A 24,304-nucleotide genomic window follows, 5' to 3' on the forward strand; every position below is an offset into this window, starting at 1 on the left:
GACCACCCCAAAAAAATCGAAAATTCCATCCAAATCCTGAAAAAATTGAAATTTTTATATGAAAAACTTGTTTTGCTCATATCTCCTAAACTATGCGTCCTAGAGCGAAAAGGAGCTTAATTCATGACCACCCCCAAAAAATCGAAAATTCCATCCAAATCCTGAAAAAATTGAAATTTTTATATGAAAAACTTGTTTTGCTCATATCTCCTAAACTATGCGTCCTAGAGCGAAAAGGAGCTTAATTCATGACCACCCCAAAAAAATCGAAAATTCCATCCAAATCCTGAAAAAATTGAAATTTTTATATGAAAAACTTGTTTTGCTCATATCTCCTAAACTATGCGTCCTAGAGCGAAAAGGAGCTTAATTCATGACCACCCCCAAAAAATCGAAAATTCCTTCCAAATCCTGAAAAAATTTAAATTTTTATACGAAAAACTTGTTTTGCTCATATCTCCTAAACTATGCGTCCTAGAACGAAAAGGAGCTTAATTCATGACCACCCCCAAAAAATCGAAAATTCCTTCCAAATCCTGAAAAAATTGAAATTTTTATATGAAAAACTTGTTTTGCTCATATCTCCTAAACTATGCGTTCTAGAGCGAAAAGGAGCTTAATTCATGACCACCCCCAAAAAATCGAAAATTCCATCCAAATGCTGAAAAAATTTAAATTTTTATATGAAAAACTTGTTTTGCTCATATCTCCTAAACTATGCGTCCTAGAGCGAAAAGGAGGTTAATTCATGACCACCCCCAAAAAATCGAAAATTCCATCCAAATCCTGAAAAAATTGAAATTTTTATATGAAAAATTTGTTTTGCTCATATCTCCTAAACTATGCGTCCTAGAGCGAAAAGGAGCTTAATTCATGACCACCCCCAAAAAATCGAAAATTCTATCCAAATCCTGAAAAAATTGAAATTTTTATATGAAAAATTTGTTTTGCTCATATCTCCTAAACTATGCGTCCTAGAGCGAAAAGGAGCTTAATTCATGACCACCCCCAAAAAATCGAAAATTCCATCCAAATCCTGAAAAAATTGAAATTTTTATATGAAAAACTTATTTTGCTCATATCTCCTAAACTATGCGTCCTAGAGCGAAAAGGAGCTTAATTCATGACCACCCCAAAAAAATCGAAAATTCCATCCAAATCCTGAAAAAATTGAAATTTTTATATGAAAAACTTGTTTTGCTCATAACTCCTAAACTATGCGTCCTAGAGCGAAAAGGAGCTTAATTCATGACCACCCCCAAAAAATCGAAAATTCCATCCAAATCCTGAAAAAATTGAAATTTTTATATGAAAAACTTGTTTTGCTCATATCTCCTAAACTATGCGTCCTAGAGCGAAAAGGAGCTTAATTCATGACCACCCCAAAAAAATCGAAAATTCCATCCAAATCCTGAAAAAATTGAAATTTTTATATGAAAAACTTGTTTTGCTCATATCTCCTAAACTATGCGTCCTAGAGCGAAAAGGAGCTTAATTCATGACCACCCCCAAAAAATCGAAAATTCCTTCGAAATCCAGAAAAAATTGAAATTTTTATATGAAAAACTTGTTTTGCTCATATCTCCTAAACTATGCGTCCTAGAACGAAAAGGAGCTTAATTCATGACCACCCCCAAAAAATCGAAAATTCCTTCAAAATCCTGAAAAAATTGAAATTTTTATGTGAAAAACTTGTTTTGCTCATATTTCCTAAACTATGCGTCCTAGAGCGAAAAGGAGCTTAATTCATGACCACCCCCAAAAAATCGAAAATTCCTTCCAAATCCTGAAAAAATTGAAATTTTTATATGAAAAACTTGTTTTGCTCATATCTCCTAAACTATGCGTCCTAGAGCGAAAAGGAGGTTAATTCATGACCACCCCCAAAAAATCGAAAACTCCTTCGAAATCCTGAAAAAATTGAAATTTTTATATGAAAAACTTGTTTTGCTCATATCTCCTAAACTATGCGTCCTAGAGCGAAAAGGAGCTTAATTCATGACCACCCCCAAAAAATCGAAAATTCCATCCAAATCCTGAAAAAATTGAAATTTTTATACGAAAAACTTGTTTTGCTCATATCTCCTAAACTATGCGTCCTAGAACGAAAAGGAGCTTAATTCATGACCACCCCCAAAAAATCGAAAATTCCTTCCAAATCCTGAAAAAATTGAAATTTTTATATGAAAAACTTGTTTTGCTCATATCTCCTAAACTATGCGTCTTAGAGCGAAAAGGAGCTTAATTCATGACCACCCCCAAAAAATCGAAAATTCCATCCAAATGCTGAAAAAATTTAAATTTTTATATGAAAAACTTGTTTTGCTCATATCTCCTAAACTATGCGTCCTAGAGCGAAAAGGAGGTTAATTCATGACCACCCCAAAAAAATCGAAAATTCCATCCAAATCCTGAAAAAATTGAAATTTTTATATGAAAAATTTGTTTTGCTCATATCTCCTAAACTATGCGTCCTAGAGCGAAAAGGAGCTTAATTCATGACCACCCCCAAAAAATCGAAAATTCCATCCAAATCCTGAAAAAATTGAAATTTTTATATGAAAAACTTGTTTTGCTCATATCTCCTAAACTATGCGTCCTAGAGCGAAAAGGAGCTTAATTCATGACCACCCCAAAAAAATCGAAAATTCCATCCAAATCCTGAAAAAATTTAAATTTTTATATGAAAAACTTGTTTTGCTCATATCTCCTAAACTATGCGTCCTAGAGCGAAAAGGAGCTTAATTCATGACCACCCCCAAAAAATCGAAAATTCCATCCAAATCCTGAAAAAATTGAAATTTTTATATGAAAAACTTGTTTTGCTCATATCTCCTAAACTATGCGTCCTAGAGCGAAAAGGAGCTTAATTCATGACCACCCCAAAAAAATCGAAAATTCCATCCAAATCCTGAAAAAATTGAAATTTTTATATGAAAAACTTGTTTTGCTCATATCTCCTAAACTATGCGTCCTAGAGCGAAAAGGAGGTTAATTCATGACCACCCCCAAAAAATCGAAAATTCCATCCAAATCCTGAAAAAATTGAAATTTTTATATGAAAAACTTGTTTTGCTCATATCTCCTAAACTATGCGTCCTAGAGCGAAAAGGAGCTTAATTCATGACCACCCCCAAAAAATCGAAAATTCCATCCAAATCCTGAAAAAATTGAAATTTTTATACGAAAAACTTGTTTTGCTCATATCTCCTAAACTATGCGTCCTAGAACGAAAAGGAGCTTAATTCATGACCACCCCCAAAAAATCGAAAATTCCTTCCAAATCCTGAAAAAATTGAAATTTTTATATGAAAAACTTGTTTTGCTCATATCTCCTAAACTATGCGTTCTAGAGCGAAAAGGAGCTTAATTCATGACCACCCCCAAAAAATCGAAAATTCCATCCAAATGCTGAAAAAATTTAAATTTTTATATGAAAAACTTGTTTTGCTCATATCTCCTAAACTATGCGTCCAAGAGCGAAAAGGAGGTTAATTCATGACCACCCCCAAAAAATCGAAAATTCCAGCCAAATCCTGAAAAAATTGAAATTTTTATATGAAAAATTTGTTTTGCTCATATCTCCTAAACTATGCGTCCTAGAGCGAAAAGGAGCTTAATTCATGACCACCCCCAAAAAATCGAAAATTCTATCCAAATCCTGAAAAAATTGAAATTTTTATATGAAAAATTTGTTTTGCTCATATCTCCTAAACTATGCGTCCTAGAGCGAAAAGGAGCTTAATTCATGACCACCCACAAAAAATCGAAAATTCCATCCAAATCCTGAACAAATTGAAATTTTTATATGAAAAACTTGTTTTGCTCATATCTCCTAAACTATGCGTCCTAGAGCGAAAAGGAGCTTAATTCATGACCACCCCCAAAAAATCGAAAATTCCATCCAAATCCTGAAAAAATTGAAATTTTTATATGAACAACTTGTTTTGCTCATATCTCCTAAACTATGCGTCCTAGAGCGAAAAGGAGCTTAATTCATGACCACCCCAAAAAAATCGAAAATTCCATCCAAATCCTGAAAAAATTGAAATTTTTATATGAAAAACTTGTTTTGCTCATATCTCCTAAACTATGCGTCCTAGAGCGAAAAGGAGCTTAATTCATGACCACCCCCAAAAAATCGAAAATTCCATCCAAATCCTGAAAAAATTGAAATTTTTATATGAAAAACTTGTTTTGCTCATATCTCCTAAACTATGCGTCCTAGAGCGAAAAGGAGCTTAATTCATGACCACCCCAAAAAAATCGAAAATTCCATCCAAATCCTGAAAAAATTGAAATTTTTATATGAAAAACTTGTTTTGCTCATATCTCCTAAACTATGCGTCCTAGAGCGAAAAGGAGCTTAATTCATGACCACCCCCAAAAAATCGAAAATTCCTTCCAAATCCTGAAAAAATTTAAATTTTTATACGAAAAACTTGTTTTGCTCATATCTCCTAAACTATGCGTCCTAGAACGAAAAGGAGCTTAATTCATGACCACCCCCAAAAAATCGAAAATTCCTTCCAAATCCTGAAAAAATTGAAATTTTTATATGAAAAACTTGTTTTGCTCATATCTCCTAAACTATGCGTTCTAGAGCGAAAAGGAGCTTAATTCATGACCACCCCCAAAAAATCGAAAATTCCATCCAAATGCTGAAAAAATTTAAATTTTTATATGAAAAACTTGTTTTGCTCATATCTCCTAAACTATGCGTCCTAGAGCGAAAAGGAGGTTAATTCATGACCACCCCCAAAAAATCGAAAATTCCATCCAAATCCTGAAAAAATTGAAATTTTTATATGAAAAATTTGTTTTGCTCATATCTCCTAAACTATGCGTCCTAGAGCGAAAAGGAGCTTAATTCATGACCACCCCCAAAAAATCGAAAATTCTATCCAAATCCTGAAAAAATTGAAATTTTTATATGAAAAATTTGTTTTGCTCATATCTCCTAAACTATGCGTCCTAGAGCGAAAAGGAGCTTAATTCATGACCACCCCCAAAAAATCGAAAATTCCATCCAAATCCTGAAAAAATTGAAATTTTTATATGAAAAACTTATTTTGCTCATATCTCCTAAACTATGCGTCCTAGAGCGAAAAGGAGCTTAATTCATGACCACCCCAAAAAAATCGAAAATTCCATCCAAATCCTGAAAAAATTGAAATTTTTATATGAAAAACTTGTTTTGCTCATAACTCCTAAACTATGCGTCCTAGAGCGAAAAGGAGCTTAATTCATGACCACCCCCAAAAAATCGAAAATTCCATCCAAATCCTGAAAAAATTGAAATTTTTATATGAAAAACTTGTTTTGCTCATATCTCCTAAACTATGCGTCCTAGAGCGAAAAGGAGCTTAATTCATGACCACCCCAAAAAAATCGAAAATTCCATCCAAATCCTGAAAAAATTGAAATTTTTATATGAAAAACTTGTTTTGCTCATATCTCCTAAACTATGCGTCCTAGAGCGAAAAGGAGCTTAATTCATGACCACCCCCAAAAAATCGAAAATTCCTTCGAAATCCAGAAAAAATTGAAATTTTTATATGAAAAACTTGTTTTGCTCATATCTCCTAAACTATGCGTCCTAGAACGAAAAGGAGCTTAATTCATGACCACCCCCAAAAAATCGAAAATTCCTTCAAAATCCTGAAAAAATTGAAATTTTTATGTGAAAAACTTGTTTTGCTCATATTTCCTAAACTATGCGTCCTAGAGCGAAAAGGAGCTTAATTCATGACCACCCCCAAAAAATCGAAAATTCCTTCCAAATCCTGAAAAAATTGAAATTTTTATATGAAAAACTTGTTTTGCTCATATCTCCTAAACTATGCGTCCTAGAGCGAAAAGGAGGTTAATTCATGACCACCCCCAAAAAATCGAAAACTCCTTCGAAATCCTGAAAAAATTGAAATTTTTATATGAAAAACTTGTTTTGCTCATATCTCCTAAACTATGCGTCCTAGAGCGAAAAGGAGCTTAATTCATGACCACCCCCAAAAAATCGAAAATTCCATCCAAATCCTGAAAAAATTGAAATTTTTATACGAAAAACTTGTTTTGCTCATATCTCCTAAACTATGCGTCCTAGAACGAAAAGGAGCTTAATTCATGACCACCCCCAAAAAATCGAAAATTCCTTCCAAATCCTGAAAAAATTGAAATTTTTATATGAAAAACTTGTTTTGCTCATATCTCCTAAACTATGCGTCTTAGAGCGAAAAGGAGCTTAATTCATGACCACCCCCAAAAAATCGAAAATTCCATCCAAATGCTGAAAAAATTTAAATTTTTATATGAAAAACTTGTTTTGCTCATATCTCCTAAACTATGCGTCCTAGAGCGAAAAGGAGGTTAATTCATGACCACCCCAAAAAAATCGAAAATTCCATCCAAATCCTGAAAAAATTGAAATTTTTATATGAAAAATTTGTTTTGCTCATATCTCCTAAACTATGCGTCCTAGAGCGAAAAGGAGCTTAATTCATGACCACCCCCAAAAAATCGAAAATTCCATCCAAATCCTGAAAAAATTGAAATTTTTATATGAAAAACTTGTTTTGCTCATATCTCCTAAACTATGCGTCCTAGAGCGAAAAGGAGCTTAATTCATGACCACCCCAAAAAAATCGAAAATTCCATCCAAATCCTGAAAAAATTTAAATTTTTATATGAAAAACTTGTTTTGCTCATATCTCCTAAACTATGCGTCCTAGAGCGAAAAGGAGCTTAATTCATGACCACCCCCAAAAAATCGAAAATTCCATCCAAATCCTGAAAAAATTGAAATTTTTATATGAAAAACTTGTTTTGCTCATATCTCCTAAACTATGCGTCCTAGAGCGAAAAGGAGCTTAATTCATGACCACCCCAAAAAAATCGAAAATTCCATCCAAATCCTGAAAAAATTGAAATTTTTATATGAAAAACTTGTTTTGCTCATATCTCCTAAACTATGCGTCCTAGAGCGAAAAGGAGCTTAATTCATGACCACCCCCAAAAAATCGAAAATTCCATCCAAATCCTGAAAAAATTGAAATTTTTATATGAAAAACTTGTTTTGCTCATATCTCCTAAACTATGCGTCCTAGAGCGAAAAGGAGCTTAATTCATGACCACCCCAAAAAAATCGAAAATTCCATCCAAATCCTGAAAAAATTGAAATTTTTATATGAAAAACTTGTTTTGCTCATATCTCCTAAACTATGCGTCCTAGAGCGAAAAGGAGCTTAATTCATGACCACCCCCAAAAAATCGAAAATTCCTTCGAAATCCAGAAAAAATTGAAATTTTTATATGAAAAACTTGTTTTGCTCATATCTCCTAAACTATGTGTCCTAGAACGAAAAGGAGCTTAATTCATGACCACCCCCAAAAAATCGAAAATTCCTTCAAAATCCTGAAAAAATTGAAATTTTTATATGAAAAACTTGTTTTGCTCATATCTCCTAAACTATGCGTCCTAGAGCGAAAAGGAGCTTAATTCATGACCACCCCCAAAAAATCGAAAATTCCATCCAAATCCTGAAAAAATTGAAATTTTTATATGAAAAACTTGTTTTGCTCATATCTCCTAAACTATGCGTCCTAGAGCGAAAAGGAGCTTAATTCATGACCACCCCAAAAAAATCGAAAATTCCATCCAAATCCTGAAAAAATTGAAATTTTTATATGAAAAACTTGTTTTGCTCATATCTCCTAAACTATGCGTCCTAGAGCGAAAAGGAGCTTAATTCATGACCACCCCCAAAAAATCGAAAATTCCATCCAAATCCTGAAAAAATTGAAATTTTTATATGAAAAACTTGTTTTGCTCATATCTCCTAAACTATGCGTCCTAGAGCGAAAAGGAGCTTAATTCATGACCACCCCCAAAAAATCGAAAATTCCTTCCAAATCCTGAAAAAATTGAAATTTTTATATGAAAAACTTGTTTTGCTCATATCTCCTAAACTATGCGTCCTAGAGCGAAAAGGAGCTTAATTCATGACCACCCCCAAAAAATCGAAAATTCCTTCCAAATCCTGAAAAAATTGAAATTTTTATATGAAAAACTTGTTTTGCTCATATCTCCTAAACTATGCGTCCTAGAGCGAAAAGGAGCTTAATTCATGACCACCCCCAAAAAATCGAAAATTCCTTCCAAATCCTGAAAAAATTGAAATTTTTATATGAAAAACTTGTTTTGCTCATATCTCCTAAACTATGCGTCCTAGAGCGAAAAGGAGCTTAATTCATGACCACCCCCAAAAAAATCGAAAATTCCTTCGAAATCCTGAAAAATTTGAAATTTTTATATGAAAAACTTGTTTTGCTCATATCTCCTAAACTATGCGTCCTAGAGCGAAAAGGAGCTTAATTCATGACCACCCCCAAAAAATCGAAAATTCCTTCGAAATCCTGAAAAAATTGAAATTTTTATATGAAAAACTTGTTTGGCTCATATCTCCTAAACTATGCGTCCTAGAGCGAAAAGGAGCTTAATTCATGACCACCCCCAAAAAATCGAAAATTCCTTCGAAATCCTGAAAAAATTGAAATTTTTATATGAAAAACTTGTTTTGCTCATATCTCCTAAACTATGCGTCCTAGAGCGAAAAGGAGCTTAATTCATGACCACCCCCAAAAAATCGAAAATTCCATCCAAATCCTGAAAAAATTGAAATTTTTATATGAAAAACTTGTTTTGCTCATATCTCCTAAACTATGCGTCCTAGAGCGAAAAGGAGCTTAATTCATGACCACCCCCAAAAAATCGAAAATTCCTTCGAAATCCTGAAAAAATTGAAATTTTTATATGAAAAACTTGTTTTGCTCATATCTCCTAGACTATGCGTCCTAGAGCTTAATTCATGACCACCCACAAAAAATCGAAAATTCCATCCAAATCCTGAAAAAATTGAAATTTTTATATGAAAGACTTGTTTTGCTCATATCTCCTAAACTATGCGTCCTAGAGCGAAAAGGAGCTTAATTCATGACCACCCCCAAAAAATCGAAAATTCCTTCCAAATCCTGAAAAAATTGAAATTTTTATATGAAAAACTTGTTTTGCTCATATCTCCTAAACTATGCGTCCTAGAGCGAAAAGGAGCTTAATTCATGACCACCCCCAAAAAATCGAAAATTCCTTCGAAATCCTGAAAAAATTGAAATTTTTATATGAAAAACTTGTTTTGCTCATATCTCCTAAACTATGCGTCCTAGAGCGAAAAGGAGCTTAATTCATGACCACCCCCAAAAATTCGAAAATTCCTTCCAAATCCTGAAAAAATTGAAATTTTTATATGAAAAACTTGTTTTGCTCATATCTCCTAAACTATGCGTCCTAGAGTGAAAAGGAGCTTAATTCATGACCACCCCCAAAAAATCGAAAATTCCTTCAAAATCCTGAAAAAATTGAAATTTTTATATGAAAAACTTGTTTTGCTCATATCTCCTAAACTATGCGTCCTAGAGCGAAAAGGAGCTTAATTCATGACCACCCCCAAAAAATCGAAAATTCCTTCCAAATCCTGAAAAAATTGAAATTTTTATATGAAAAACTTGTTTTGCTCATATCTCCTAAACTATGCGTCCTAGAGCGAAAAGGAGGTTAATCCATGACCACCCCCAAAAAATCGAAAACTCCTTCGAAATCCTGAAAAAATTGAAATTTTTATATGAAAAACTTGTTTTGCTCATATCTCCTAAACTATGCGTCCTAGAGCGAAAAGGAGCTTAATTCATGACCACCCCCAAAAAATCGAAAATTCCATCCAAATCCTGAAAAAATTTAAATTTTTATATGAAAAACTTGTTTTGCTCATATCTCCTAAACTATGCGTCCTAGAGCGAAAAGGAGCTTAATTCATGACCACCCCCAAAAAATCGAAAATTCCTTCGAAATCCTGAAAAAATTGAAATTTTTATATGAAAAACTTGTTTTGCTCATATCTCCTAAACTATGCGTCCTAGAGCGAAAAGGAGCTTAATTCATGACCACCCCCAAAAAATCGAAAATTCCTTCGAAATCCTGAAAAAATTGAAATTTTTATATGAAAAACTTGTTTTGCTCATATCTCCTAAACTATGCGTCCTAGAGCGAAAAGGAGCTTAATTCATGACCACCCCCAAAAAATCGAAAATTCCATCCAAATCCTGAAAAAATTGAAATTTTTATATGAAAAACTTGTTTTGCTCATATCTCCTAAACTATGCGTCCTAGAGCGAAAAGGAGCTTAATTCATGACCACCCCAAAAAAATCGAAAATTCCATCCAAATCCTGAAAAAATTGAAATTTTTATATGAAAAACTTGTTTTGCTCATATCTCCTAAACTATGCGTCCTAGAGCGAAAAGGAGCTTAATTCATGACTACCCCCAAAAAATCGAAAATTCCATCCAAATCCTGAAAAAATTGAAATTTTTATATGAAAAACTTGTTTTGCTCATATCTCCTAAACTATGCGTCCTAGAGCGAAAAGGAGCTAAATTCATGACCACCCCCAAACAATCGAAAATTCCATCCAAATCCTGAAAAAATTGAAATTTTTATATGAAAAACTTGTTTTGCTCATATCTCCTAAACTATGCGTCCTAGAGCGAAAAGGAGCTTAATTCATGACCACCCCCAAAAAATCGAAAATTCCTTCCAAATCCTGAAAAAATTGAAATTTTTATATGAAAAACTTGTTTTGCTCATATCTCCTAAACTATGCGTCCTAGAGCGAAAAGGAGCTTAATTCATGACCACCCCCAAAAAATCGAAAATTCCTTCCAAATCCTGAAAAAATTGAAATTTTTATATGAAAAACTTGTTTTGCTCATATCTCCTAAACTATGCGTCCTAGAGCGAAAAGGAGCTTAATTCATGACCACCCCCAAAAAATCGAAAATTCCTTCGAAATCCTGAAAAATTTGAAATTTTTATATGAAAAACTTGTTTTGCTCATATCTCCTAAACTATGCGTCCTAGAGCGAAAAGGAGCTTAATTCATGACCACCCCCAAAAAATCGAAAATTCCTTCGAAATCCTGAAAAAATTGAAATTTTTATATGAAAAACTTGTTTGGCTCATATCTCCTAAACTATGCGTCCTAGAGCGAAAAGGAGCTTAATTCATGACCACCCCCAAAAAATGGAAAATTCCTTCGAAATCCTGAAAAAATTGAAATTTTTATATGAAAAACTTGTTTTGCTCATATCTCCTAAACTATGCGTCCTAGAGCGAAAAGGAGCTTAATTCATGACCACCCCCAAAAAATCGAAAATTCCATCCAAATCCTGAAAAAATTGAAATTTTTATATGAAAAACTTGTTTTGCTCATATCTCCTAAACTATGCGTCCTAGAGCGAAAAGGAGCTTAATTCATGACCACCCCCAAAAAATCGAAAATTCCTTCGAAATCCTGAAAAAATTGAAATTTTTATATGAAAAACTTGTTTTGCTCATATCTCCTAGACTATGCGTCCTAGAGCTTAATTCATGACCACCCCCAAAAAATCGAAAATTCCTTCCAAATCCTGAAAAAATTGAAATTTTTATATGAAAAACTTGTTTTGCTCATATCTCCTAAACTATGCGTCCTAGAGCGAAAAGGAGCTTAATTCATGACCACCCCCAAAAAATCGAAAATTCCATCCAAATCCTGAAAAAATTGAAATTTTTATATGAAAAACTTGTTTTGCTCATATCTCCTAAACTATGCGTCCTAGAGCGAAAAGGAGCTAAATTCATGACCACCCCCAAAAAATCGAAAATTCCATCCAAATCCTGAAAAAATTGAAATTTTTATATGAAAAACTTGTTTTGCTCATATCTCCTAAACTATGCGTCCTAGAGCGAAAAGGAGCTTAATTCATGACCACCCCCAAAAAATCGAAAATTCCATCCAAATCCTGAAAAAATTGAAATTTTTATATGAAAAACTTGTTTTGCTCATATCTCCTAAACTATGCGTCCTAGAGCGAAAAGGAGCTTAATTCATGACCACCCCCAAAAAATCGAAAATTCCTTCCAAATCCTGAAAAAATTGAAATTTTTATATGAAAAACTTGTTTTGCTCATATCTCCTAAACTATGCGTCCTAGAGCGAAAAGGAGCTTAATTCATGACCACCCCCAAAAAATCGAAAATTCCTTCGAAATCCTGAAAAAATTGAAATTTTTATATGAAAAACTTGTTTTGCTCATATCTCCTAAACTATGCGTCCTAGAGCGAAAAGGAGCTAAATTCATGACCACCCCCAAAAAATCGAAAATTCCATCCAAATCCTGAAAAAATTGAAATTTTTATATGAAAAACTTGTTTTGCTCATATCTCCTAAACTATGCGTCCTAGAGCGAAAAGGAGCTAAATTCATGACCACCCCCAAAAAATCGAAAATTCCATCCAAATCCTGAAAAAATTGAAATTTTTATATGAAAAACTTGTTTTGCTCATATCTCCTAAACTATGCGTCCTAGAGCGAAAAGGAGCTTAATTCATGACCACCCCCAAAAAATCGAAAATTCCATCCAAATCCTGAAAAAATTGAAATTTTTATATGAAAAACTTGTTTTGCTCATATCTCCTAAACTATGCGTCCTAGAGCGAAAAGGAGCTTAATTCATGACCACCCCCAAAAAATCGAAAATTCCTTCCAAATCCTGAAAAAATTGAAATTTTTATATGAAAAACTTGTTTTGCTCATATCTCCTAAACTATGCGTCCTAGAGCGAAAAGGAGCTTAATTCATGACCACCCCCAAAAAATCGAAAATTCCTTCGAAATCCTGAAAAAATTGAAATTTTTATATGAAAAACTTGTTTTGCTCATATCTCCTAAACTATGCGTCCTAGAGCGAAAAGGAGCTTAATTCATGACCACCCCCAAAAATTCGAAAATTCCTTCCAAATCCTGAAAAAATTGAAATTTTTATATGAAAAACTTGTTTTGCTCGTATCTCCTAAACTATGCGTCCTAGAGTGAAAAGGAGCTTAATTCATGACCACCCCCAAAAAATCGAAAATTCCTTCGAAATCCTGAAAAAATTGAAATTTTTATATGAAAAACTTGTTTTGCTCATATCTCCTAAACTATGCGTCCTAGAGCGAAAAGGAGCTAAATTCATGACCACCCCCAAAAAATCGAAAATTCCATCCAAATCCTGAAAAAATTGAAATTTTTATATGAAAAACTTGTTTTGCTCATATCTCCTAAACTATGCGTCCTAGAGCGAAAAGGAGCTTAATTCATGACTACCCCCAAAAAATCGAAAATTCCATCCAAATCCTGAAAAAATTGAAATTTTTATATGAAAAACTTGTTTTGCTCATATCTCCTAAACTATGCGTCCTAGAGCGAAAAGGAGCTTAATTCATGACCACCCCCAAAAAATCGAAAATTCCTTCCAAATCCTGAAAAAATTGAAATTTTTATATGAAAAACTTGTTTTGCTCATATCTCCTAAACTATGCGTCCTAGAGCGAAAAGGAGCTTAATTCATGACCACCCCCAAAAAATCGAAAATTCCATCCAAATCCTGAAAAAATTGAAATTTTTATATGAAAAACTTGTTTTGCTCATATCTCCTAAACTATGCGTCCTAGAGCGAAAAGGAGCTTAATTCATGACCACCCCCAAAAAATCGAAAATTCCTTCCAAATCCTGAAAAAATTGAAATTTTTATATGAAAAACTTGTTTTGCTCATATCTCCTAAACTATGCGTCCTAGAGCGAAAAGGAGCTTAATTCATGACCACCCCCAAAAAATCGAAAATTGCTTCGAAATCCTGAAAAAATTGAAATTTTTATATGAAAAACTTGTTTTGCTCATATCTCCTAAACTATGCGTCCTAGAGCGAAAAGGAGCTTAATTCATGACCACCCCCAAAAATTCGAAAATTCCTTCCAAATCCTGAAAAAATTGAAATTTTTATATGAAAAACTTGTTTTGCTCATATCTCCTAAACTATGCGTCCTAGAGCGAAAAGGAGCTTAATTCATGACCACCCCCAAAAAATCGAAAATTCCTTCGAAATCCTGAAAAAATTGAAATTTTTATATGAAAAACTTGTTTTGCTCATATCTCCTAAACTATGCGTCATAGAGCGAAAAGGAGCTAAATTCATGACCACCCCCAAAAAATCGAAAATTCCATCCAAATCCTGAAAAAATTTAAATTTTTATATGAAAAACTTGTTTTGCTCATATCTCCTAAACTATGCGTCCTAGAGCGAAAAGGAGCTTAATTCATGACCACCCCCAAAAAATCGAAAATTCCATCCAAATCCTGAAAAAATTTAAATTTTTATATGAAAAACTTGTTTTGCTCATATCTCCTAAACTATGCGTCCTAGAGCGAAAAGGAGCTTAATTCATGACCACCCCCAAAAAATCGAAAACTTCCTTCCAAATCCTGAAAAAATTGAAATTTTTATATGAAAAACTTGTTTTGCTCATATCTCCTAAACTATGCGTCCTAGAGCGAAAAGGAGGTTAATTCATGACCACCCCCAAAAAATCGAAAATTCCTTCGAAATCCTGAAAAAATTGAAATTTTTATATGAAAAACTTGTTTTGCTCATATCTCCTAAACTATGCGTCCTAGAGCGAAAAGGAGCTTAATTCATGACCACCCCCAAAAAATCGAAAATTCCTTCCAAATCCTGAAAAAATTGAAATTTTTATATGAAAAACTTGTTTTGCTCATATCTCCTAAACTATGCGTCCTAGAGCGAAAAGGAGCTTAATTCATGACCACCCCCAAAAAATCGAAAATTCCTTCGAAATCCTGAAAAAATTGAAATTTTTATATGAAAAACTTGTTTTGCTCATATCTCCTAAACTATGCGTCCTAGAGCGAAAAGGAGCTTAATTCATGACCACCCCCAAAAATTCGAAAATTCCTTCCAAATCCTGAAAAAATTGAAATTTTTATATGAAAAACTTGTTTTGCTCATATCTCCTAAACTATGCGTCCTAGAGTGAAAAGGAGCTTAATTCATGACCACCCCCAAAAAATCGAAAATTCCTTCCAAATCCTGAAAAAATTGAAATTTTTATATGAAAAACTTGTTTTGCTCATATCTCCTAAACTATGCGTCCTAGAGCGAAAAGGAGCTAAATTCATGACCACCCCCAAAAAATCGAAAATTCCATCCAAATCCTGAAAAAATTGAAATTTTTATATGAAAAACTTGTTTTGCTCATATCTCCTAAACTATGCGTCCTAGAGCGAAAAGGAGCTTAATTCATGACCACCCCCAAAAAATCGAAAATTCCATCCAAATCCTGAAAAAATTGAAATTTTTATATGAAAAACTTGTTTTGCTCATATCTCCTAAACTATGCGTCCTAGAGCGAAAAGGAGCTTAATTCATGACCACCCCCAAAAAATCGAAAATTCCTTCCAAATCCTGAAAAAATTGAAATTTTTATATGAAAAACTTGTTTTGCTCATATCTCCTAAACTATGCGTCCTAGAGCGAAAAGGAGGTTAATTCATGACCACCCCCAAAAAATCGAAAATTCCTTCGAAATCCTGAAAAAATTGAAATTTTTATATGAAAAACTTGTTTTGCTCATATCTCCTAAACTATGCGTCCTAGAGCGAAAAGGAGCTTAATTCATGACCACCCCCAAAAAATCGAAAATTCCATCCAAATCCTGAAAAAATTGAAATTTTTATACGAAAAACTTGTTTTGCTCATATCTCCTAAACTATGCGTCCTAGAACGAAAAGGAGCTTAATTCATGACCACCCCCAAAAAATCGAAAATTCCTTCCAAATCCTGAAAAAATTGAAATTTTTATATGAAAAACTTGTTTTGCTCATATCTCCTAAACTATGCGTTCTAGAGCGAAAAGGAGCTTAATTCATGACCACCCCCAAAAAATCGAAAATTCCATCCAAATGCTGAAAAAATTTAAATTTTTATATGAAAAACTTGTTTTGCTCATATCTCCTAAACTATGCGTCCTAGAGCGAAAAGGAGGTTAATTCATGACCACCCCAAAAAAATCGAAAATTCCATCCAAATCCTGAAAAAATTTAAATTTTTATATGAAAAATTTGTTTTGCTCATATCTCCTAAACTATGCGTCCTAGAGCGAAAAGGAGCTTAATTCATGACCACCCCCAAAAAATCGAAAATTCCATCCAAATCCTGAAAAAATTGAAATTTTTATATGAAAAACTTGTTTTGCTCATATCTCCTAGACTATGCGTCCTAGAGCTTAATTCATGACCACCCACAAAAAATCGAAAATTCCATCCCAATCCTGAAAAAATTGAAATTTTTATATGAAAGACTTGTTTTGCTCATATCTCCTAAACTATGCGTCCTAGAGCGAAAAGGAGCTTAATTCATGACCACCCCCAAAAAATCGAAAATTCCTTCCAAATCCTGAAAAAATTGAAATTTTTATATGAAAAACTTGTTTTGCTCATATCTCCTAAACTATGCGTCCTAGAGCGAAAAGGAGCTTAATTCATGACCACCCCAAAAAAATCGAAAATTCCATCCAAATCCTGAAAAAATTTAAATTTTTATATGAAAAACTTGTTTTGCTCATATCTCCTAAACTATGCGTCCTAGAGCGAAAAGGAGCTAAATTCATGACCACCCCCAAAAAATCGAAAATTCCATCCAAATCCTGAAAAAATTGAAATTTTTATATGAAAAACTTGTTTTGCTCATATCTCCTAAACTATGCGTCCTAGAGCGAAAAGGAGCTTAATTCATGACCACCCCCAAAAAATCGAAAATTCCATCCAAATCCTGAAAAAATTGAAATTTTTATATGAAAAACTTGTTTTGCTCATATCTCCTAAACTATGCGTCCTAGAGCGAAAAGGAGCTTAATTCATGACCACCCCCAAAAAATCGAAAATTCCTTCCAAATCCTGAAAAAATTGAAATTTTTATATGAAAAACTTGTTTTGCTCATATCTCCTAAACTATGCGTCCTAGAGCGAAAAGGAGCTTAATTCATGACCACCCCCAAAAAATCGAAAATTCCTTCGAAATCCTGAAAAAATTGAAATTTTTATATGAAAAACTTGTTTTGCTCATATCTCCTAAACTATGCGTCCTAGAGCGAAAAGGAGCTTAATTCATGACCACCCCCAAAAATTCGAAAATTCCTTCCAAATCCTGAAAAAATTGAAATTTTTATATGAAAAACTTGTTTTGCTCATATCTCCTAAACTATGCGTCCTAGAGCGAAAAGGAGCTTAATTCATGACCACCCCCAAAAAATCGAAAATTCCTTCGAAATCCTGAAAAAATTGAAATTTTTATATGAAAAACTTGTTTTGCTCATATCTCCTAAACTATGCGTCCTAGAGCGAAAAGGAGCTAAATTCATGACCACCCCCAAAAAATCGAAAATTCCATCCAAATCCTGAAAAAATTTAAATTTTTATATGAAAAACTTGTTTTGCTCATATCTCCTAAACTATGCGTCCTAGAGCGAAAAGGAGCTTAATTCATGACCACCCCCAAAAAATCGAAAATTCCATCCAAATCCTGAAAAAATTGAAATTTTTATATGAAAAACTTGTTTTGCTCATATCTCCTAAACTATGCGTCCTAGAGCGAAAAGGAGCTTAATTCATGACCACCCCCAAAAAATCGAAAATTCCTTCCAAATCCTGAAAAAATTGAAATTTTTATATGAAAAACTTGTTTTGCTCATATCTCCTAAACTATGCGTCCTAGAGCGAAAAGGAGGTTAATTCATGACCACCCCCAAAAAATCGAAAATTCCTTCGAAATCCTGACAAAATTGAAATTTTTATATGAAAAACTTGTTTTGCTCATATCTCCTAAACTATGCGTCCTAGAGCGAAAAGGAGCTTAATTCATGACCACCCCCAAAAAATCGAAAATTCCATCCAAATCCTGAAAAAATTGAAATTTTTATACGAAAAACTTGTTTTGCTCATATCTCCTAAACTATGCGTCCTAGAACGAAAAGGAGCTTAATTCATGACCACCCCCAAAAAATCGAAAATTCCTTCCAAATCCTGAAAAAATTGAAATTTTTATATGAAAAACTTGTTTTGCTCATATCTCCTAAACTATGCGTTCTAGAGCGAAAAGGAGCTTAATTCATGACCACCCCCAAAAAATCGAAAATTCCATCCAAATGCTGAAAAAATTTAAATTTTTATATGAAAAACTTGTTTTGCTCATATCTCCTAAACTATGCGTCCTAGAGCGAAAAGGAGGTTAATTCATGACCACCCCAAAAAAATCGAAAATTCCATCCAAATCCTGAAAAAATTGAAATTTTTATATGAAAAATTTGTTTTGCTCATATCTCCTAAACTATGCGTCCTAGAGCGAAAAGGAGCTTAATTCATGACCACCCCCAAAAAATCGAAAATTCCATCCAAATCCTGAAAAAATTGAAATTTTTATATGAAAAACTTGTTTTGCTCATATCTCCTAAACTATGCGTCCTAGAGCGAAAAGGAGCTTAATTCATGACCACCCCAAAAAAATCGAAAATTCCATCCAAATCCTGAAAAAATTTAAATTTTTATATGAAAAACTTGTTTTGCTCATATCTCCTAAACTATGCGTCCTAGAGCGAAAAGGAGCTTAATTCATGACCACCCCCAAAAAATCGAAAATTCCATCCAAATCCTGAAAAAATTGAAATTTTTATATGAAAAACTTGTTTTGCTCATATCTCCTAAACTATGCGTCCTAGAGCGAAAAGGAGCTTAATTCATGACCACCCCAAAAAAATCGAAAATTCCATCTAAATCCTGAAAAAATTTAAATTTTTATATGAAAAACTTGTTTTGCTCATATCTCCTAAACTATGCGTCCTAGAGCGAAAAGGAGCTTAATTCATGACCACCCCCAAAAAATCGAAAATTCCATCCAAATCCTGAAAAAATTGAAATTTTTATATGAAAAACTTGTTTTGCTCATATCTCCTAAACTATGCGTCCTAGAGCGAAAAGGAGCTTAATTCATGACCACCCCAAAAAAATCGAAAATTCCATCCAAATCCTGAAAAAATTGAAATTTTTATATGAAAAACTTGTTTTGCTCATATCTCCTAAACTATGCGTCCTAGAGCGAAAAGGAGCTTAATTCATGACCACCCCCAAAAAATCGAAAATTCCATCCAAATCCTGAAAAAATTGAAATTTTTATATGAAAAACTTGTTTTGCTCATATCTCCTAAACTATGCGTCCTAGAGCGAAAAGGAGCTTAATTCATGACCACCCCAAAAAAATCGAAAATTCCATCCAAATCCTGAAAAAATTGAAATTTTTATATGAAAAACTTGTTTTGCTCATATCTCCTAAACTATGCGTCCTAGAGCGAAAAGGAGCTTAATTCATGACCACCCCAAAAAAATCGAAAGTTCCATCCAAATCCTGAAAAAATTTAAATTTTTATATGAAAAACTTGTTTTGCTCATATCTCCTAAACTATGCGTCCTAGAGCGAAAAGGAGCTTAATTCATGACCACCCCCAAAAAATCGAAAATTCCATCCAAATCCTGAAAAAATTGAAATTTTTATATGAAAAACTTGTTTTGCTCATATCTCCTAAACTATGCGTCCTAGAGCGAAAAGGAGCTTAATTCATGACCACCCCAAAAAAATCGAAAATTCCATCCAAATCCTGAAAAAATTGAAATTTTTATATGAAAAACTTGTTTTGCTCATATCTCCTAAACTATGCGTCCTAGAGCGAAAAGGAGCTTAATTCATGACCACCCCCAAAAAATCGAAAATTCCTTCGAAATCCAGAAAAAATTGAAATTTTTATATGAAAAACTTGTTTTGCTCATATCTCCTAAACTATGCGTCCTAGAGCGAAAAGGAGCTTAATTCATGACCACCCCCAAAAAATCGAAAATTCCATCCAAAGCCTGAAAAAATTGAAATTTTTATATGAAAAACTTGTTTTGCTCATATCTCCTAAACTATGCGTCCTAGAGGGAAAATGAGCTTAATTCATGACCACCCCCAAAAAATCGAAAATTCCTTCCAAATCCTGAAAAAATTGAAATTTTTATATGAAAAACTTGTTTTGCTCATATCTCCTAAACTATGCGTCCTAGAGCGAAAAGGAGCTTAATTCATGACCACCCCCAAAAAATCGAAAATTCCTTCGAAATCCTGAAAAAATTGAAATTTTTATATGAAAAACTTGTTTTGCTCATATCTCCTAAACTATGCGTCCTAGAGCGAAAAGGAGCTTAATTCATGACCACCCCCAAAAAATCGAAAATTCCTTCGAAATCCTGAAAAAATTGAAATTTTTATATGAAAAACTTGTTTTGCTCATATCTCCTAAACTATGCGTCCTAGAGCGAAAAGGAGCTTAATTCATGACCACCCCCAAAAAATCGAAAATTCCATCCAAATCCTGAAAAAATTGAAATTTTTATATGAAAAACTTGTTTTGCTCATATCTCCTAAACTATGCGTCCTAGAGCGAAAAGGAGCTTAATTCATGACCACCCCAAAAAAATCGAAAATTCCATCCAAATCCTGAAAAAATTGAAATTTTTATATGAAAAACTTGTTTTGCTCATATCTCCTAAACTATGCGTCCTAGAGCGAAAAGGAGCTTAATTCATGACCACCCCCAAAAAATCGAAAATTCCATCCAAATCCTGAAAAAATTGAAATTTTTATATGAAAAACTTGTTTTGCTCATATCTCCTAAACTATGCGTCCTAGAGCGAAAAGGAGCTAAATTCATGACCACCCCTAAAAATCGAAAATTCCATCCAAATCCTGAAAAAATTGAAATTTTTATATGAAAAACTTGTTTTGCTCATATCTCCTAAACTATGCGTCCTAGAGCGAAAAGGAGCTTAATTCATGACCACCCCCAAAAAATCGAAAATTCCATCCAAATCCTGAAAAAATTGAAATTTTTATATGAAAAACTTGTTTTGCTCATATCTCCTAAACTATGCGTCCTAGAGCGAAAAGGAGCTTAATTCATGACCACCCCCAAAAAATCGAAAATTCCATCCAAATCCTGAAAAAATTGAAATTTTTATATGAAAAACTTGTTTTGCTCATATCTCCTAAACTATGCGTCCTAGAGCGAAAAGGAGCTTAATTCATGACCACCCCCAAAAAATGGAAAATTCCTTCGAAATCCTGAAAAAATTGAAATTTTTATATGAAAAACTTGTTTTGCTCATATCTCCTAAACTATGCGTCCTAGAGCGAAAAGGAGCTTAATTCATGACCACCCCCAAAAATTCGAAAATTCCTTCCAAATCCTGAAAAAATTGAAATTTTTATATGAAAAACTTGTTTTGCTCATATCTCCTAAACTATGCGTCCTAGAGCGAAAAGGAGCTTAATTCATGACCACCCCCAAAAAATCGAAAATTCCTTCGAAATCCTGAAAAAATTGAAATTTTTATATGAAAAACTTGTTTGGCTCATATCTCCTAAACTATGCGTCCTAGAGCGAAAAGGAGCTTAATTCATGACCACCCCCAAAAAATGGAAAATTCCTTCGAAATCCTGAAAAAATTGAAATTTTTATATGAAAAACTTGTTTTGCTCATATCTCCTAAACTATGCGTCCTAGAGCGAAAAGGAGCTTAATTCATGACCACCCCCAAAAAATCGAAAATTCCATCCAAATCCTGAAAAAATTGAAATTTTTATATGAAAAACTTGTTTTGCTCATATCTCCTAAACTATGCGTCCTAGAGCGAAAAGGAGCTTAATTCATGACCACCCCCAAAAAATCGAAAATTCCTTCGAAATCCTGAAAAAATTGAAATTTTTATATGAAAAACTTGTTTTGCTCATATCTCCTAAACTATGCGTCCTAGAGCTTAATTCATGACCACCCCCAAAAAATCGAAAATTCCATCCAAATCCTGAAAAAATTGAAATTTTTATATGAAAGACTTGTTTTGCTCATATCTCCTAAACTATGCGTCCTAGAGCGAAAAGGAGCTTAATTCATGACCACCCCCAAAAAATCGAAAATTCCTTCCAAATCCTGAAAAAATTGCAATTTTTATATGAAAAACTTGTTTTGCTCATATCTCCTAAACTATGCGTCCTAGAGCGAAAAGGAGCTTAATTCATGACCACCCCCAAAAAATCGAAAATTCCTTCCAAATCCTGAAAAAATTGAAATTTTTATATGAAAAACTTGTTTTGCTCATATCTCCTAAACTATGCGTCCTAGAGCGAAAAGGAGCTTAATTCATGACCACCCCCAAAAAATCGAAAATTCCTTCGAAATCCTGAAAAAATTGAAATTTTTATATGAAAAACTTGTTTTGCTCATATCTCCTAAACTATGCGTCCTAGAGCGAAAAGGAGCTTAATTCATGACCACCCCCAAAAATTCGAAAATTCCTTCCAAATCCTGAAAAAATTGAAATTTTTATATGAAAAACTTGTTTTGCTCATATCTCCTAAACTATGCGTCCTAGAGCGAAAAGGAGCTTAATTCATGACCACCCCCAAAAAATCGAAAATTCCTTCGAAATCCTGAAAAAATTGAAATTTTTATATGAAAAACTTGTTTGGCTCATATCTCCTAAACTATGCGTCCTAGAGCGAAAAGGAGCTTAATTCATGACCACCCCCAAAAAATGGAAAATTCCTTCGAAATCCTGAAAAAATTGAAATTTTTATATGAAAAACTTGTTTTGCTCATATCTCCTAAACTATGCGTCCTAGAGCGAAAAGGAGCTTAATTCATGACCACCCCCAAAAAATCGAAAATTCCATCCAAATCCTGAAAAAATTGAAATTTTTATATGAAAAACTTGTTTTGCTCATATCTCCTAAACTATGCGTCCTAGAGCGAAAAGGAGCTTAATTCATGACCACCCCAAAAAAATCGAAAATTCCTTCGAAATCCTGAAAAAATTGAAATTTTTATATGAAAAACTTGTTTTGCTCATATCTCCTAAACTATGCGTCCTAGAGCTTAATTCATGACCACCCCCAAAAAATCGAAAATTCCATCCAAATCCTGAAAAAATTGAAATTTTTATATGAAAGACTTGTTTTGCTCATATCTCCTAAACTATGCGTCCTAGAGCGAAAAGGAGCTTAATTCATGACCACCCCCAAAAAATGGAAAATTCCTTCGAAATCCTGAAAAAATTGAAATTTTTATATGAAAAACTTGTTTTGCTCATATCTCCTAAACTATGCGTCCTAGAGCGAAAAGGAGCTTAATTCATGACCACCCCCAAAAAATCGAAAATTCCATCCAAATCCTGAAAAAATTGAAATTTTTATATGAAAAACTTGTTTTGCTCATATCTCCTAAACTATGCGTCCTAGAGCGAAAAGGAGCTTAATTCATGACCACCCCCAAAAAATCGAAAATTCCTTCGAAATCCTGAAAAAATTGAAATTTTTATATGAAAAACTTGTTTTGCTCATATCTCCTAAACTATGCGTCCTAGAGCTTAATTCATGACCACCCCCAAAAAATCGAAAATTCCATCCAAATCCTGAAAAAATTGAAATTTTTATATGAAAGACTTGTTTTGCTCATATCTCCTAAACTATGCGTCCTAGAGCGAAAAGGAGCTTAATTCATGACCACCCCCAAAAAATCGAAAATTCCTTCCAAATCCTGAAAAAATTGAAATTTTTATATGAAAAACTTGTTTTGCTCATATCTCCTAAACTATGCGTCCTAGAGCGAAAAGGAGCTTAATTCATGACCACCCCCAAAAAATCGAAAATTCCATCCAAATCCTGAAAAAATTGAAATTTTTATATGAAAAACTTGTTTTGCTCATATCTCCTAAACTATGCGTCCTAGAGCGAAAAGGAGCTTAATTCATGACCACCCCCAAAAAATCGAAAATTCCATCCAAATCCTGAAAAAATTGAAATTTTTATATGAAAAATTTGTTTTGCTCATATCTCCTACACTATGCGTCCTAGAGCGAAAAGGAGCTTAATTCATGACCACCCCCAAAAAATCGAAAATTCCATCCAAATCCTGAAAAAATTGAAATTTTTATATGAAAAACTTGTTTTGCTCATATCTCCTAAACTATGCGTCCTAGAGCGAAAAGGAGCTTAATTCATGACCACCCCCAAAAAATCGAAAATTCCTTCCAAATCCTGAAAAAATTGAAATTTTTATATGAAAAACTTGTTTTGCTCATATCTCCTAAACTATGCGTCCTAGAGCGAAAAGGAGCTTAATTCATGACCACCCCCAAAAAATCGAAAATTCCTTCGAAATCCTGAAAAAATTGAAATTTTTATATGAAAAACTTGTTTTGCTCATATCTCCTAAACTATGCGTCCTAGAGCGAAAAGG

This window comes from Haematobia irritans, chromosome 3 (assembly GCF_050003625.1).
Source record: "Haematobia irritans isolate KBUSLIRL chromosome 3, ASM5000362v1, whole genome shotgun sequence".
NCBI lineage: Eukaryota > Metazoa > Arthropoda > Insecta > Diptera > Muscidae > Haematobia > Haematobia irritans.